We start from the raw sequence: 17,560 nt of genomic DNA on the forward strand, positions 1-17,560 counted from the left end.
GAAGAATTCTGGATACGGAGAAGTCCTTAACATAGTCAATCAAGGAATGGTCAGGGCACGGAAAAGGTAGGTGTAGTCAATCAAGGCAATGGTCAGTGAGGGAGAAGGCAGGCGTAGTCAAATGTAGCAGAGGTCCGGGGCTGGAGATAGGCTGAAGAGTAGTCATGCATAGCATAGTCGAAATCCAGAGAGTCAGTCCAACACATAGACAAGACAGGAACGAGGAAGACAGGAACTGGGAACATGAAGTAGAGAGGATATTCTATCAGCAACGAGTACGAGGAGTACAAGGAGACCTGTTGAAAAGGCAACGCTACGGAGCAAGCCCTGAGCTTATATACACGGAGGAGTCTGACGTCAACATCCGGGGCTCTGGCCAGGTTCCCGCCGCAGGCCCTTTAAAAGGATTAGCAATGCAGGAGCACCTAGGGAAGGGTGCAGTGCCAATGGTGGCATCTCTTTGCGGGCCACGCAGAGAGGCCCGATGAACAAGGGTATCTTGGCTGGCAACACTGGGGACCATGGCAGAGCTGGAGGCACCGGAGGCGACCCGAGCTCGGAGCTGGCGGCCCACTGCCGCCAGTGAAGAGGAACCAGGAGCTGGAATCCGTGAAAGAAGGTGAGAGGGCCGCGCCGTGGGCGGCACACGTAACAGGGACATCCAGGTCCGTATTTAGCCCTGAATGCTATAAAGCAGCTAGACGACTTATATGTCTAGCGTACACTTGTATTCCTTTGTAAGAGGTGAAGTAATGATATGTCAAGCTTCTTGCGGCAGTAGCGCAGCACATACAGTGAAAGGGAAAAGTGTATGATTCCTGGCGAGACACATTGACCTCCTGGAAAGAAAATAATACACTGGGTTCCAATTCCAGTCCAGCGTGATTGAAAGCAGGGGAGAGAATATTGCTGCACTGCTTGATCACCATCAAAATGCTCAGGAGAATACAGAGTTGTATCTGCAAACTGGTAAGAGACTGAATTGTGAATAACTAGCTCTGGACAAAAGGAACTCAAGCAGGTGTGTGTATGCAGAGAGAGAGAGAGAGGGAGAGAGAGTGAAACTATTTACTTAAAATAATTCTAAAGAAATCCCTCTGTGCATTAGCCAGAATAAGGAAATTGAATCATCTTTTTATTTATTCACTAAGCTAGCCCAGTTCAACAAGACTACAAGAACCCAGAAAAAGGGAACTCAAAACTTAACACACCTTTGGAAGATAATCGGTGGCAGTGCAGTCAGCAAGACACCTTTTTATTATTTAAAGCCTAGATAGGTTGACAAACAAGTCAGGAGACTACACTCTCTACATAGACCCAGGAGAAAGAGTCCCTTCAGCTACTCAAGCTGTGATCACTACCAGCATTCTGCCAGCAGCCACACTAGCCAGCATCAGCGGAGGGAATGAAGACCAGCAAGAAATCAGCAGACTCAGCTAAGGTTACATATCACAAAACAAATACCCAATTTAGCTAGACCACCAGAAAAAAACTGAGATATAAATATACAACAGGAGAAATTCAGAGAGACAGAGAAATTCTAAGGAATCAGTGCACAGTAACTCTGGTTTAACATTTAGTGAAAAAGAGAATATTACGTACAGAGTGATTCAAAACTTGCAAGTAAATAGAGAGACAGAAAGAGTATACATAAAAAGGGAAAGAGAAGAAAAAACACAGACACGGAAAAACAAGACAACGAGCAGTTTTAATATGCACCATTTACCCTGGAACGTAGCTCTTGTAATTACAGCACCGGAAAGACAAAACATTCACACAAAGACTCTAATTCTTTAAAGGAATAATAAGCAAGTACTTTTAGAAAAAGTAGAGTTTTTTTCAGTTACAAATACTGATCTGATGAGTACTTCAACCAGTTGAAAGAACCAGCTCTTTTCTTTGGTTTATTGTTACCTACACAGGAGAAAGAGAAAAGTGTTAAATGTTGTTACTGACATTGCTAATGCAAATGCATTAATTCTGCAAATGTTTTAAGAGTGTTACAAATAAGGCTGAACACCTAAAGTTATTTTTAATTCACTTGTGTTCCATTTGATTATCGCTTTCCAGGTTCTGTCTTCCCTCTTTGTTCCTGGGAGACTGAGTGGGTGGGTTCAGTCCCTTGTTTCCCTTGAGAAGACCCAGTTGGAAGACGAGCATCTTTTCCTCTCCCTACCCTCACTTTGGGTTACATCTAACAATGATTCACCAAATACCATCGGAAGCACCATCGATTTTATGGCCCCTTTCAGACATGCAAGCAGGAGAATCACTAACTCGGAGAGACGGGTGAGGTAGAACTGGAAATGATCTCTTTTGGTCATTCATGGGGTGTTTCAGCCTCTCATCAGTTCTGAGCATAAGGACCACAAAGAAAGCCTTCCATGGTGGTATGTCCATGTAAAAGGGACGTACTGTACCAGCAGAGTAGATCAATTCCTGTGGGGGTTGCTGTAATGAGCCATTCCAAATGTTTTCCTAGAAGAGACCCCTCGTGCTTTCTAGTAGTAGCAGAAGCAATGCAGATGAATAGAAGCAGAAAGTGATAGAGCTCAAAAGGAGGAGCTTTTTCTTCCCTTTTCTCCTACGTTAGATCTGCAGGCAGAATACTCTGCTGTTAGATCCTTGGTATTCATTCAGAGAATAGCTACTAGCCCACTTCAAAGGACTAGTAAATTAGCTCTCCTCTTTTGTTTTGTTTCTTCCTTTTCTTTTTGGAGAAAGGTTGTTCTATCATTCCTTCCTAGTGAAAGAGGAGAAGAAGTTGGCCAATAACTAGGAGAAAGCCTCATTCCTTTAAGGTTTTTGTCCCTTGCAGAATTTTGGGAAGTCAGGATTTTCTTTTCTGACTGGAAGTTGCCCAGCAGCATTGGGAACCTTGCAGTTCATCCCTGTCACTCAACCTGAAGGACATGGTGCCGGCTTGGCAGAAACCTTTTTGGACTAGTGAATTCCCATTTGGTGCTACTTGAAAGGAGAAATAAGAGAGCTACTCATCTAATGTTCATCCCAAGGAGCAAACACAGCAACTATCTTGTACATTCGCTCCTGGCGAAAACAACCCACCCCCACACTCAAAGTAGCCTACAAACACACCCTACACCTATACCGACAAGCAACACTCCACGCCAAACGTGACTTCTATGCAGCAAAAATTCACAGCTACAAATTCAACCCTACCGCCCTATTCTCCTATGTAGCAGAACTCACAAAGTCCACCACTCCTTCCCCCCAGGAAGATAATAGCATAGAGAAATGCAATAAACTAGCAGATCACTTTAAAAACAAAATCACCAACATTCTCAATCGTCTCCCCCCCAAACCCACTCACATCGACCTCCCACCCACCACCAACAACATTAACCTCACATCCCTTGATCTCACCACTACGATGGAAGTCAACGCCATCCTAAAAAAGATGCGGCCAGCCACCCACATCGCCGACAACATCCCATCTAAACTCCTCCTCACTATCCCTTCCGTCATAGCAAGACCGTTAGCGGATATCATAAACTGCTCCCTTACCTTCGGGACGGTTCCCGACCCGCTTAAACTCGCCATCGTAAAGCCCCTACTAAAAAAAGCCCACCCTCGACCAAAATGATCCAGCAAACTACAGGCCCATCTCCAACCTACCTTTTATTTCTAAAATTCTGGAGAAAGTGGTCAACACACAACTTACCGACTTCCTAGAAGATAACAATATCCTCCACCCCGCCCAGTACGGCTTTCGCAAAAACCGAAGCACGGAAAAGCTCCTACTTGCAATAACAGACACCATCCTAAAAGGCATGGACCACGGCCAATCATACATTCTAGCCCTCTTAGATATCTCAGCAGCTTTTGATACGGTGAACCACAAAATCTTAATATCACGCTTAGCAGAGATAGGCATCTCTAACACAGCCCTATCATGGTTCTCCTCCTACCTTGACCACAGAAAGTACTTAGTCAAACTTGATAAATCCGAATCCACACACATTCCTCTTTCACAAGGCGTACCCCAGGGCTCCTCCCTTTCCTCCACCGTCTTTAACATCTACCTTCTCCCTCTTTGCCACTTATTATCCAAACTGGGACTAAAATTCTTCTTGTACGCTGACGACGTACAAATACTTATCCCCATCCAAAACTCCCTCAACGAAACCCTGCACTTCTGGGAGACATGCCTCACATCTATCAACGCCCTCCTTTCCAACCTACACCTTGCACTCAATACTTCAAAAACTGAAATCCTAATTATTACTAATCAACCCAGCTTATCCATTCACCAACTGCAACAGAACACTTCACAAAATCTCACACCTCCGTCCACTGTCAGAGATCTAGGAGTTCTCTTAGATACACAACTTAGCTTCAAATCCCACATCAAATCACTCCTAAAAGGGGGCTTCTATAAACTCTAAACCCTCAAAAAACTTAAGCCTCTCCTCCACGCACATGACTTCCGTACCGTTATGCAAACCACTATACTATCAAAACTTGACTATTGCAACTCACTGCTAATAGGCCTTCCAGCTTCCACAATCAAACCCCTCCAAATCTTACAAAATGCCATGGCTCGCATCCTTACAAACTCAAGAAAGACTGATCATATTACTCCCATATTACAAAACCTCCACTGGCTACCAATCACCTATCGCTCTCAATACAAAACACTTACTATCATACATAACACGCTATATAAAAATAACTCCCCCTGGATCGAAGATATGCCACACTTCCACCAGGCCAACCGTCCTACCAGAAACTCCCTTGCGGGCACCCTCCACACCCCTTCACTCAAAATTGCTCACCTCACAAACACCAGAGCGAGAGCCTTCTCCATCGCCGGCCCCACCCTTTGGAACTCCCTCCCCACCGAGCTCCGACTAGAACCTTCACTTAATCAATTCAAAAAAGGAATCAAGACCTGGTTATTTAAACAGGCCTATCCCAACGCCTCTCAACCCTAGCATTTGACTTCTCCTCAACACTCATTATTTCCCTCTCCCTAGTACAGTGTCCCCCCCGCCCCCCTACACACCCTCCCTCCCTCACCACCCCATCCATTTTATGGCTTCCTGATATTCAGTCACCACCTCTCCTTCCCATCGCCACCACCTGCCCCCTTGTACAGTTCCTACCCCACCCCGCCTCCCCTATGCGCTTCATCCCCCACCCCGCGCTACCCCCCACTCTGTCGCCTCTTGTATATAATTAATTTATGTCCAACCTGGTTAACCACATGTAATCTCATTTAATAACTGTGGCGCCCGTTGGCTCTACAGTAAAGTTGTCACCTTTTAACTTCCTATCCTTCCTCCATCTATCATTGTAATTTCCTTTCTCAGTTGTCTGTAAACCGACATGATGTTTTTTTTACGAATGCCGGTATATAAAAGTTATAAATAAATAAAATAAATAAATAAATATACCAGCTAAGGCCAAGCAGTTGGTCCCAAGTACACTGGGGAATGCTGTTTTGAAAGAAGGAACCCTAAAATGTACCCCCATGGTCCAAAGGGGATCCCCAGGGGACTATTCAAGGGAAGAATGGATTTACTGATTGAATGATTCAATGTACATTATGGATGCCAAATCAAAAAAATGTACCAGATGTTATTCTAAGTGAAGAAGTTTTCCCAGTAAAATTAAAGTTCTATTGGAATAGAACTACTGTTCATTTATTTATATTCAGCTTTTCAGGTACTTCAAAACAGATTATATTCAGGTGCTGAAAGTATTTCCCTGTCTTCAGTAGGCTCACAATCTAAGTTTAAACCTGAGGCAATGGAGGATGAAATAATTTGCCCAACGCCATAAGGAACAGCATAGAATTTGAACCCTGGCTTCCAACTCATTGCTCTAACTACTAGGCTACTCCTCCACTTCACTAAGTGAAGAGTCTTTATTGAAGAAAGAAAATTAGTAGCAACGTCCAAGGACCTTAAAGCAGTGCCTCCCCCCTGTCAGAAGGACCTTGGAGTGCAGAGAGTGAAAGCATTCAACCAGCCCCTTGGTGGAGTAAGTTCCCTTGCTCAGTGAGGACATGGGAAGGAGGGTGCCTAATAGGCAACCCTCTGTCAGTTCAGAGTAGCCTTTAGTGTGGCTGAGCTGTTTCCTGTGGACTGAGAGGGAGCAGGGGTCAGAGAAAAAGCTAACAAGTCTGGACAGTGAAGAGAGGACATAAATATCCTCTCTTCACTGTCCGCTCTTCAAAACTGGGAATCATGCCTGACTGCTATCAACCAACTGCTCACTGACATGCACCTTGCTCTTAATCCACAAAAAACTGAACTCCTTATCATCTCCAACAAACATCCCCCCCGTCACTCCCCTTGCATACTCCACCACATTCCCCTCCCACACCCGCAGCCTTGGTGTCCTTATTGACTCTCAAACCCTTCATCAAATCTATCCTAAGTGACTGCTACTTCAAACTACAAACCATCAAGAAACTCAGACCCCTCCTATACTTCACCGATTTTCGCACAGTACTACAGTCTATTATATTTTCTAAAATAGACTACTGTAACGCACTCCTCCTTGGCCTCCCTGCCACACACACCAGACCATTACAACTCTTGCAGAACGCCTCAGCCCGCATCCTTACTAACTCCAGAAAACGTGACCACATCACCCCTATCCTCATCAAACTCCACTGGTTGCCAATACAATCTCGCACTTTTCAAAGTTCTTTCCCTTATACATAAAAGCATCAACAACGAAAGCACTGACTGGATAAACCCCCCACTACTTCCTCGCACCTCCACCAGACCAACTCGTTCTGCCCTCCAAGGAACCCTACGTACCCCCTCTATCAAATCCACCAAACTAATCATTACAATGAATAGAGCGTTTTCCCTAGCTGGCCCCACCCTATGGAACTCCATGCCCCCAGACTTACGCTCTGAAACCTCTACACCCAATTTAAAAAAAAAGCTAAAAAACTGGCTGTTCCTACAGGCCTACCCTTCATGCAATAACCACCCTCCTGACAACCCACAGAGCTGCGGCTAATACCTTTGCTTTTCTTTACTTGTTACAATATGCTTCTACCTCCCCTCATGTCAACATTTAAATAATCCACTTCATCCCATTCCTCTCTCCCCCCTCTACTAAAACCATCTCCGAAACACTCCTCTGTCACCATTCTGTTCGATCGCAAATCCTGTAATGCTCTTTTGCCTACCCAGATACTCAATCATCCTATGGACTCCTTTTCTAACCAGATTATGGACAATACCACTGAATCCTGTAAATAGTTTCTTAGTTACCAGGTTATTTTGTTAGTTTTTGTACGTATTGTTCCTGTTCTATGTAAAGGCATTGCCAAATAGTTACAAGTTATATGTAAACCAATACGATGTGCAAACGGTTGTCGGTATATAAAAAACTCTAAATAAATAAATAAATAAATAAATAAATAAATAAATGGAAGTGGAGATTAAGGAAAATTACCCTAGAATCTGAACAAACACCTACCTGTACTTTTAACTGGGGGCAGGGAGAAGGGTGAAAGGCCAATACAAATCAGAGGCATGGAAGCAAAGCTAGTACATATTGTCAATTAATCCTTCCTGGGGTTTTAATAGAAAGAAAATTGGAAATAAAGCAGGGGTGGTGGGAACAATGCCAGGGTATTCACAGTGAGACAGGCGTCAAAAATCACATATGGCAATGTCCACGTTCTGATCTGTTAGGATTGAAGAAGAGAGACCTAGTAATAATAGGCTAGTCTTAGATACAGAAGTAGATACGTTGAAAGCAGCACTCTGGTAGTTGCTGGCACTTCTCACATATTAATAGGATTTGGCAAGACGAATTTTGGCAAGTAGCAGCAGTGGGTAAAGGAAAATCTCTAGGAAGGATCTATGGTTCAAAGACCAGAAAAGTAAACCACAAATCTCCTGTGAGGGGATGCCATAGCAAGAAGAAACCCGCTTGATTAGGGTAACTCAACAATTTCAGGTCAAAGGGTCAATTTCAGGTCAAAGGGTGTTGACTGTATTAGTATTATATGTTTTTTGTTTAGGCCTTTTATAAAAAATATTGTAACAAAATGAATAATTTTAGGATGTGCTTTTATACTGTCTGTATTGATTTTTTATTTTATTTTATATTGTAAAACTTTGTAAACTGGTATGATGGTTTCTTAATTTAAAATAAATTAAATAAATTAAATAAATAAATAAATTCAAACTGGGCCTGTTTCAGCCTTGCTTGAGCCTGACAGAAATTTCAGATTTTCCCCAGATGCAGCTGGGGAAATCCCTTAGTTTCTTTTCCAGTACATTTTGGGTAAAATAAAAAGATTTGAAAAATTAGATTTGGAGTTTTTTGAAAAAATGCAAAGTGGATTTGCTGATACCATAAAATTCATTTCAGATTTTGAAAAAAATCTAATCCAAATTTAAAGAGCTTGCTTCAACGATTTCTTCAAGTTCATTGGATGCAACAAGGGGGTTGAATGAGCATTCTGCTCATTCAATTAACTTTTTGTGTCTGTTATCATGTGTCCGATATATCCAAACCTGTTTCTCAGGTTCATTGAGCTGTTTGCTGAACCTATTTTGAAAAATTATGTCTGTTTCTATTGCTGACACATCTATCGCAGTCACAAAGCTAGTAGCTGAAGGATGGCAGATGACTCCCAGTTTCCATAAACCATTTCACACCTACAGCCATTGTTCCTGCCATCAATGTCCTTACAATGACGCGAACAACAATCTAATTGCTCCTAACAAATAGTCAGAAACATTATGCTGTGACAAAGAAAAGCCATGTGATACTGTCAATTCCAATACAATTACAAAGAAAGTCTTTATAGTAACCTTAGGAGGAAGGAAGCAGTCTTCACATTTCTGTAGCTCAGGTACCATGCCTCTCCGGTCTAGTTTTTTGGCCAATCATATCAGATTGCTTATCCTCATGGCACTCTCGCTAAAGCAGCCATGGAGAGAAGTAGGTCAAGAGAAAAGAAATTCTCTCTCCACAAATAACAATCTCAGCTTCCACTCACAATCTTGAGTATTCATCCGGGGTACTAAGCTTTATTAGATCACAGTCTGAGAGCACAAGAATAAGACCTGAAGCAACCGGGGAACAAATGACAAATTCCCCAATCCCGACTCCCAAACACAAAAGATAGTTGGAAACCCATAGGGCATTAGGCACCGCCCGGGTTGACTGTGGCAGATTTTTCAAGATTCTGCGACAAATATGTGACAAATTTGCATAATTTTAAACATATTTACATAATTTACATAATTCTTTTTCTTTACTTTATACAAATGAAGCCATTTTCTGACATTGTGTCATTAATTTATTTGGTTCTTAGTGATTGGGCCTGGAGAGGAAGGGATCTGAGAATGGGAAGAGAGGAGGTTGCAGAGGAAGGGGATGAAGATGCAATCTTGGGCAGGAGGGGTAGAGAGATAAGGCTTGGAGGAGGACAGGGGGAGATGGAGGAAAAGATGGGGGAATGAGAGGAGGGTAGAGAGAAAAGAGGGATCAGGAGTAGGGGAGGAGGGAGGATTGGGCATTCAAGAGTTGAGCTTTGAACCGCATGGTTCAACATGTATTAATCAGGCCCTGGCATTGGAGAAAGGAGGATGAGCCAGAGGAGCTGCACGGCTGTAGTCCTCCTCTTGTTTGAAGTGATAGGAGCCAGTGAATGAGGGGATGCGGGTGTGGCAAGGGGAGGGTGGATTGAACCATTCACTGCCACCACTGTTTCTCGTCAAGGATGGGGGGGAGAGAGAGAGGTAGTGTAACACCAATGCATCTCTTACAAGAGGGTCCCTGGTCTCCTATGGCAATTTAGCCATGCCAGGCAAATTCCACGGCAAGGTCTAATTTTGCAGTCCTTCCTACAGCCACATAATGATCGGGGACCCTGGCATTAGGCCTATTGTAACATATATTGAGTGTGGGCTTGGCCCTCGGAAAGCCAGGAATAAACAAATAAACCTCCCATGCCATAACATCACTAATCACTAATGGTACTCAAACAGTAATAACCTAGCTATAAAAAGGCAACACTGCAAATATTACATCAGGCTCTAAAACCCCAATACACCCTCTATTAGGAAAGCAGAACATGCCAGGTTGCCTAAAAAGGTATGAATCTAAAAATATTGTACAAAAATTTTAAAACTACATACATCCCTTCTTCAGATGTCAGATTAGAGACATTTACATCTAAACATGGATCCTATGTTATCTCAATAGCTCACGTACAGTATTTTTGGATAATACTTACATAGATCCAATAAAAGCAATCACAGCTTGCCAAGAATACAGTTTACCTCAAAAGATAAATCTGCCATGACAGAACAACACTAACTCCCAGGACTCAAACACCAGCAATCCTACCCAAGAAAAAGCAGCACTGCAGAAGACCAATGCATCTCCTATTGAAAACAAAACAAGACTGACTCCTATAAACCCCTAAACAAAAACTATACACTAGCAGAATCCCTCACCTCATACACAGAACACAGAGAGACCCTTACCAAAGACAGAATAAAATCAAGAGATATAAAACATCCATCATAATAGTAAAACCATACTAATAAAAAGAATAAATATACCTGTCCTGGTGATCTATATTCATTATGACATGTTGTAACAATCTCATGTTCTTGATTTATGTCAGAAAATGTTCAAATAAAGAGTTATAAAAAAAAGAATATTTAAAAAAATAGATGACTAAAATATCCAATAAAGCTTCATAAAAATGTTTATACATTTCCAAAAACACCAATGTAATATTTCAAAAGAGTAGACATATCAAATAACATCGAATAATGAAACTGATAAAGATTAAAAAAATCTCCCGCTCCCCATACCTGGAATTTTTTTATTTCCAGTCACCCTGAGATTGTCATGGATTGGGGGAGGGGCCAAATAAACTTTATACTCTCAAACACATCCAAGCTCTCTCTCCCACACACACATGCCCTCTCTATCTCATACACACGTGCACAGGCTCTCTCACATATACAGGCTCTCTGTCTCTCCCACACACACATACACATGCCCTCTCTATCTCATATACACATACACACACACAGGCTCTCTCACACATACAGGCTCTCTCTCTCTCCCACACACACATACACATGCCCTCTCTATCTCATACACACATACACACACACAGGCTCTCTCACACATAAAGGCTCTCTCTTTCTCCCACACACACACATTCATGCCCTCTCTATCTCATACACATGCACACAGGCTCTCTCACACATACAGGCTCTCTCTCTCTCTCTCTCTCTCACACACACACACACACACACATACAGACACATTTATACAGAGGCTGTATCCTTCACACACAAGTTCCCTCTACCTTTTTGCTTTGGCCTCTGCAGGATGGGCTCTGTGGCAGCCTGCAGGGCCTCTTTTTCTCTTCAGCTGCCATAGGATGGGCTCTGTGGTGGCTTGCCGGACCTCTGTTGTTCTCTTTGGCTATCATGGCATGGGCTCCATGGTGGCTTGCTGGGCCTCTGTTGCTGTCTTTGGTCGCTGTGGGATGGGCTTTGTAGTGGCCTTCTGGGCCTCGGTCTTTCTTCTTATGTTTAGAGAAGCAACTGCAGATGAATAAAAAACACAAAATATATCAATTAGGGTTGGGGATTCACTGAATCACTTAAAAGCCCTGACTGCATGCCACTATGATTGACCATTCCCAAAAAAAAAATTCAGATGCAATTATATAATGAAGAAAATATTGGAAAAAGAAGTTTCTTTCATAGAGTTTATTGCTTTTTTTTTATTTTTGAAAGTCATAAATATCTTGATAAAATATAGGGTGAAGCTCAGATTTCGCCATCAGTTCTTCCTTACATTTCCAACTGCTGTTACAGCAATGAATTCTTTTGTATAAAAAAATAACAAGCAGCATCCTAAGTACAAATCTTGTTAGAGTTTGACCTCTGATATCCATTTGATCGCTTCCTTAACCTCAGCAATCCTGTCTCTCATATTACAGCAAAAACCATGATGAGCTAACTTGTCTGTCTTGTGAATCTGTGGCTATTTTACAGTCTAGTTACAATGCATCAGAAATCTAAAGCATTATAATTTAGGAATGCTATGCAATACCATGATTATATAGATAGTAAAAGACTTGTCATCTAAAGTGACTATAGAAACCAACCTTATGGCCCACAATGAAGGGGTTTCATGGGTTAGAAAGGAAATGGAATGTCTGCCTTGACATAAAGAGTCAAGATGGCAAATGTCCATGGCCTCAATTGTATTAAATGCCAGCTAAAACCGACCCCTGTGTTCTTGCTTTTTCAATTTTTTAATGTAACTTTCTTCTCTGGGTATGTCATCCTGTAATATTATTACAGAACATAGAAATTGTTAAAATGTTTTTTTGTAGCACTCGCTCTTTTGCTATCTGCTGGTTTTTGCCTTTATTTGAAGTATTACCATGGCAACAACTGTAGCTGCATCCCCTCAGGAAATAAACCTAAAACCCCCCAAAACAGATGTTAAAATATCAGATGGAAGAACCATAGTTTATGCCATATATTCAGTAATGTATGTTTAGACAAATGCTTTCATTGAATTTAATACTGACAGCCGCGCTTGACGGCCCCCTAGAGAACTTTCCAGAAGGTTCCATAAGATGAGTCCTTAAAGGGATTGACAACTGATCAAGAACAAAAAAAAAGTAAATGGCTAGGAATTCAGTATATGAATTGTCAGTAGGGATGCTCACCTCCCAGAGTATCCAATGCTAGCCAGGTAACTTAGTCAAACATATTTGTCCTTCTTCTGAAAGGATGGCACCGTCTGATTTTGGTTAAAAAGACTGCTTTCTCCATGTTGTCCTGGATACAAGTAATTCTGTTCATCCAGCTCTGATAAAATTGAGTGGGACTGTAAGAAATAAGCCTCTACCCCCGTAGCTAATTCAGCGCATCATGCGTACCAGTACATATATACAAAAATGTTCCATCTCAACAGGTGCTGGAAGGCAGTCTCTCAAAATCCAGGCTGACCAAGGCGTATGTCAGAGATGAATATCTCATAGCAGCGCTCGACTCAGGAGATCAAAATAAAGTGTAACATACATTTGAAAATACACCTGGATTTATTCACATGAGCATAACAAAGAAATGTTGCTCTGATAGCGAGACACAAACAAGGCATGTATAAATGGTATTCAACCCTATTCAATCAGGTATATGCTAATTGTTCTTATATGTATTCATTTTTGCTATTGTGAACATCAGACTGCTTTGTGTTTTTTGAAAACTGCTATTGTCTGTGTATGATCGTTCTACAGTCAGTTCATACAGCATTTCTGTCACTGCAATATCCTCAGCTATGAAATGTTCAATAAATAGTACAGCTCAGATTTACAAGACAGTATAACAATATTTGAAAATCAATTATTTCCAACTTCTTGATTTTGGTGGATTATACACATTTTTGCAAGCAAAACCGGAGGTCAAAGGTAGCGCTGAACACAGGTCTTTTTCCATCTCGTGAAATACATTTGGAATGAAACTGGATTTTGTGCCAGTAAATTCACTATAACAGAGAACTCCATGTTTTGCTTCTGAAGTAGTGAAAATAAACAGCATCAAAACATTGTTTAGTTTAGTTTAGTTTATTGGCGTTTTTATACCGATGTATCAGATGAACCTTCACACCAGTTCACAAAAATGACATTATATTCAGAAATACAGTAATACATAAAATAGTAACAGCTAAAAACTACACAGAATAAGGAAATAAATTAGTTGTGCTCCAAGAACTGAATCACAAAGGCAGATGCCAGAGCTCTGCTTTTCTCCATCTTCCAAAAATCTTAAAATCAAGCGTAAAGGGTGCGGATTTAATTAAGAGGCGGTGCACTCCCACTTAGAAGGGGCCCAGATACAGATTATCCTTCCTGGTGTACAATGAATGCACTACCAGCTCCAGGAGGTACAGGTACGTAGAGGAAGCAACAAATATTACCCTCGGCAGGGTGGACCCTTCCTTCTCTTGCCTCTTGGCACAGGAAACAGAAATGGGGACGATATGACATAGAATGGGAGGGTGGTAAAATGGGTCCTGCTCTCTACGTAAAGCGACCCCCCTTTTAGCCTGAGAAAAGTGCTCCTGCCTTTACAAGCATGCAGAAAGTGGCTTCAGCTGGGCTCTCAGATGGGAGTCAGTGTGTTAGGGAGGAGCTGCACTCCCCCTCGGGAGGGGTAAAGTATCCCACGTAAGTAGGAGAGATTGGGAGGATTGGGAGGAGTAGGGATTCTAAGCTCAGCGGGTTTAGATTCCTCTCCCGCTGAGGGGCTCCACAGGGCTTGCCTCTCACTGAGCAGGTCCCAGAGGGATTTCCGAGAAGGAGTACAATTCCAGGTTGGAAGTTCCTGGGAGTTCAGAAGAGAGAGAGAGAGAAAGAGAAGAAGTACTAACACTCTCGGGGTACTGGGAGGTGCCAGGAGAAAGGGCAACCTGCCTGGAAACGTTCACCAGAGTCAACTCCTGCTTCAGCTTATTATCGGCCCGTGACTCACAGGAGCGTGAAAGGGAGGAATAGGTCGCATGAGAAGGACCCGGGGTGCAGGAGGATACTTGTTTGAAGGAGAGGTGGAAGAAGACTGTGAAGTTTGTCTTTTTGTGCTGTATCATTTCACTCTCCTAAGTAAGTGTACTGTTTTTTGGACGTGTTTTGCCATCAGTTTCCTTGAGTAATGACTTTATTTTGAAGAACAGCTTGGAATGTGAAGAGTGTTTTGTTACTGAGCTGGTGAGCAAGAAAGCTGCTGAGAGAGATAAAACCATAAGAGTGATGAAAGCGTCTTTCTGTCCCCGCTGGTCCAGGAACCCCAGGATGGTCTGGAACCCTTCCCTTGTGCCCTCTTGCCTACGACCAGAACGGGACAGAGGTTACATCTACTTTTGACAACATTTTTTTTTTTTTTTTTTGGGTCGGCCCATCCTAAAAGTCACTAGAAGCAAGGGAGTCATTAGCTGGAAAAAGCAAACACATTACATTTCTAACATTGCTGTTGTCTGAACAGATGCTAAGTATTTATGGAACGGGAGCTTGATACAGTCTCACAATCTGCTATGGATCGGCACATCCAATGTGTTTTGTTTCTGAATACAACTGGCAGGGATGGATTTAGGATTTTGCCACCCCTAGGCACCCCCCCCCCCCACCTCCTGAAAGGGACTGTCATAGGGAAGGTGAGGAATGTTTTCTGCTGAATGAGATTCAAGCAGAGCTGGAAGACAGCAGACTTAGCCAGCCTCCTGTCTCCACCCTCGGCACAGGCATAAAGGGTGCCTGATGTCAAATCCAGGGCTGATTGTCGGTGCAGTCTTTGGGCATGGACCGGTGCAATACACGGAGGGGAGAGAAACTGAGACAATCAAGAGAAGACAGCCTGTAATCGTCTCAGTTTTAATGCTCCATCAGGGATACACTTTCACCTGTTAAAACATGTTGCAACATACCAGAGGGAGCAAAGCACTTCTTTATGACTAACGTGTATGCTGTGACAGAAAATAACCAGTGAATTGTGATCACTCTCCAAATCAAGATGCGCTCATCCAGTGCGGCACTCGGGTACCAACACAACAGTTATTAAAGTCATTTTATTTGAGTAGCAGACTGTAAAACCCTTTCATTGCACCCAGCACTATGGGTTGTGATTTTTGCTCGGCAGATTCTTTTCTCCCCTGGGGTTTCCAGCTCTGCTGGCCACTGCCGGGGCTAAGGAACCAAGACACTCCCTTGACAGCTACCCAAGGATTTTCCTCTCTTTTATAACCTTCCCACCCCCTACTACCATCTAGCCCATCCATCAAAGTGAAAGTCCTCAGAAAGGGTCACATATGGTGGCTCTCTCCAGAAATGGTACCTTTGCAACCTCACAGCCGTTATCATCCCAAGGAGGGAAGCAGGTGGAAAATCAGACTGAACTTCTACCCCAGCACTTTGGAAGCCAGTAGAAAGTATCAAACTAAAAACTGTGTCAGTTTTAAGATTGCTTTTCTGAAGGAAGGAATTATGTTGTGTGAGCTGAGGTACAGATTTTGGAGAAGGTGCTGAAGGTGCAAAGAAAAGTGGATGAATGGTAGCTCACCAATATCTACAATGGCCTCAAGATCTTGTGAAAAGATGGACATTAACAAGGATGAAGTTTAACTCCCTTGTAATCAGCAATAGATAGCAGCCGATATGTTTTCTTTCTTCCGGTCTGTTTTAAATTTCTATTTACCCACACCATCCCAAAGAGACTGTTTCAGATCTGGATTGGCCCAGTTGCACGCATGGAGAGATAGTTGTTACTTTTCTTAGTGAAAGCAGAACTTCAGTTCCATGCAGGCAGTGGGGGAAAACCAGGACTGGATCATACTCTTTCGATGGATCTGGCTGAGGAGCAAACCTAGATTTGTTTTGCATGGAGATCTGTACCTGGAGCTCTGATCTGGCTATGATGCTGACAATGTCTTCACCTCTCCCCATTATACCTATATTACCTTGGTCTTGAATCATTGGCCATCTAGTACTTGAAGTTGGAAGAAAAGATGAAAAGGGGGAGCCTCACCATATGCTGTATGGATGGGTAGAATTGAACATGTGGCAGTTTGTATTGTAATGCAGCTCTTAATAGTCTGTAGAAAGGTCGAGGTGTTTCAGGTAGTGGTTATACAGATGGCAGTGTGACTGAAAAGGTGCCGATCCACAAAAAGAGCATACATTGCACTGAGAGCACTAAAAAGGCACTGCCTTACCAAAGAACTGCACACTGCACTAATAACATTGAATAATGCTGATTTACCAGGAGTGCACACTGCACTGATGATAACACTGGAGCGATGGCTATTTTCCTTGCATTCCACACTAGTATTACTCCGAAGGCAAAGATTCAACACACGTTGACCAGTTTGTTCTCTCCTGGGCTGACCCTGTCCATTTTTTTTTCTGTGATACAAAATGCTCGTGCTCATGCTTTACAGGGATGTGTGACTGCAGAGTGAGATGTTGTAGACCTACAATTAACAAAAACAGTAACAGTTCTCCAATGTAAATGACAGAGGGGACCTAGAAAGAAGAGTGCTCTATCATAATGCTTAGTACACCAGATTAGGCCCATTAAGTATCTGGCATTAAATACAGTAATATTATTTTCACTTTGAAATATTTGCATAAATCCTTTTAATGCACATTTTACTATCATTAGACACTGGTAAACTATGCAAATCTACAGTACACAAAATTGAATTCACCGTCTCATTTAGCAATAAGAGGGCATATGGATTGCTTTAATTTGATTAACCATATGAAGTCTTACTCTACTGTTAAGTATTTTTGGCTTGGAAATGAAAGCTCCAGTGATGGGTGTTTGCTTGAGGCACTGCACTGTATTTAGAATTAGGACATTAAACACCAACGTTTTGTGATTAATGGATCATTATTTCTTAATGCTGATTCGCTTCCAAAACACATTAAGATCTTTCTGAAAGCAAAGCGTCTTGCATGTAAACCACTCCATGCCTGCTCACTGTTGTGTTTTAAGTCCTTAAGAAAGAATCC

The 17,560-nt window shown here is 42.3% G+C and overlaps 2 long non-coding RNA genes across 2 annotated transcripts in view; both read right to left on the reverse strand.

The window, feature by feature from the left end:
* Window positions 1-218: 218 nt before the first annotated feature.
* Window positions 219-15,204, reverse strand: LOC115092828. Its single transcript, XR_003857092.1, has 3 exons — window positions 12,725-15,204; window positions 11,342-11,582; window positions 219-1,914 (listed from the first exon to the last, which is right to left on the reverse strand). It is a non-coding gene; the product is annotated as an uncharacterized LOC115092828 (long non-coding RNA).
* An 11-nt stretch (window positions 15,205-15,215) lies between these two features.
* LOC115092827 overlaps window positions 15,216-17,560 on the reverse strand; it is a 30,348-nt gene continuing 28,003 nt past the window's right edge. The window contains exon 3 of the long non-coding RNA XR_003857091.1: window positions 15,216-17,016. This is a non-coding gene — a long non-coding RNA (uncharacterized LOC115092827). The remainder of the gene's footprint in view (window positions 17,017-17,560) is intronic.

Source organism: Rhinatrema bivittatum, chromosome 5, assembly GCF_901001135.1.
Source record: "Rhinatrema bivittatum chromosome 5, aRhiBiv1.1, whole genome shotgun sequence".
NCBI classification, from domain to species: domain Eukaryota; kingdom Metazoa; phylum Chordata; class Amphibia; order Gymnophiona; family Rhinatrematidae; genus Rhinatrema; species Rhinatrema bivittatum.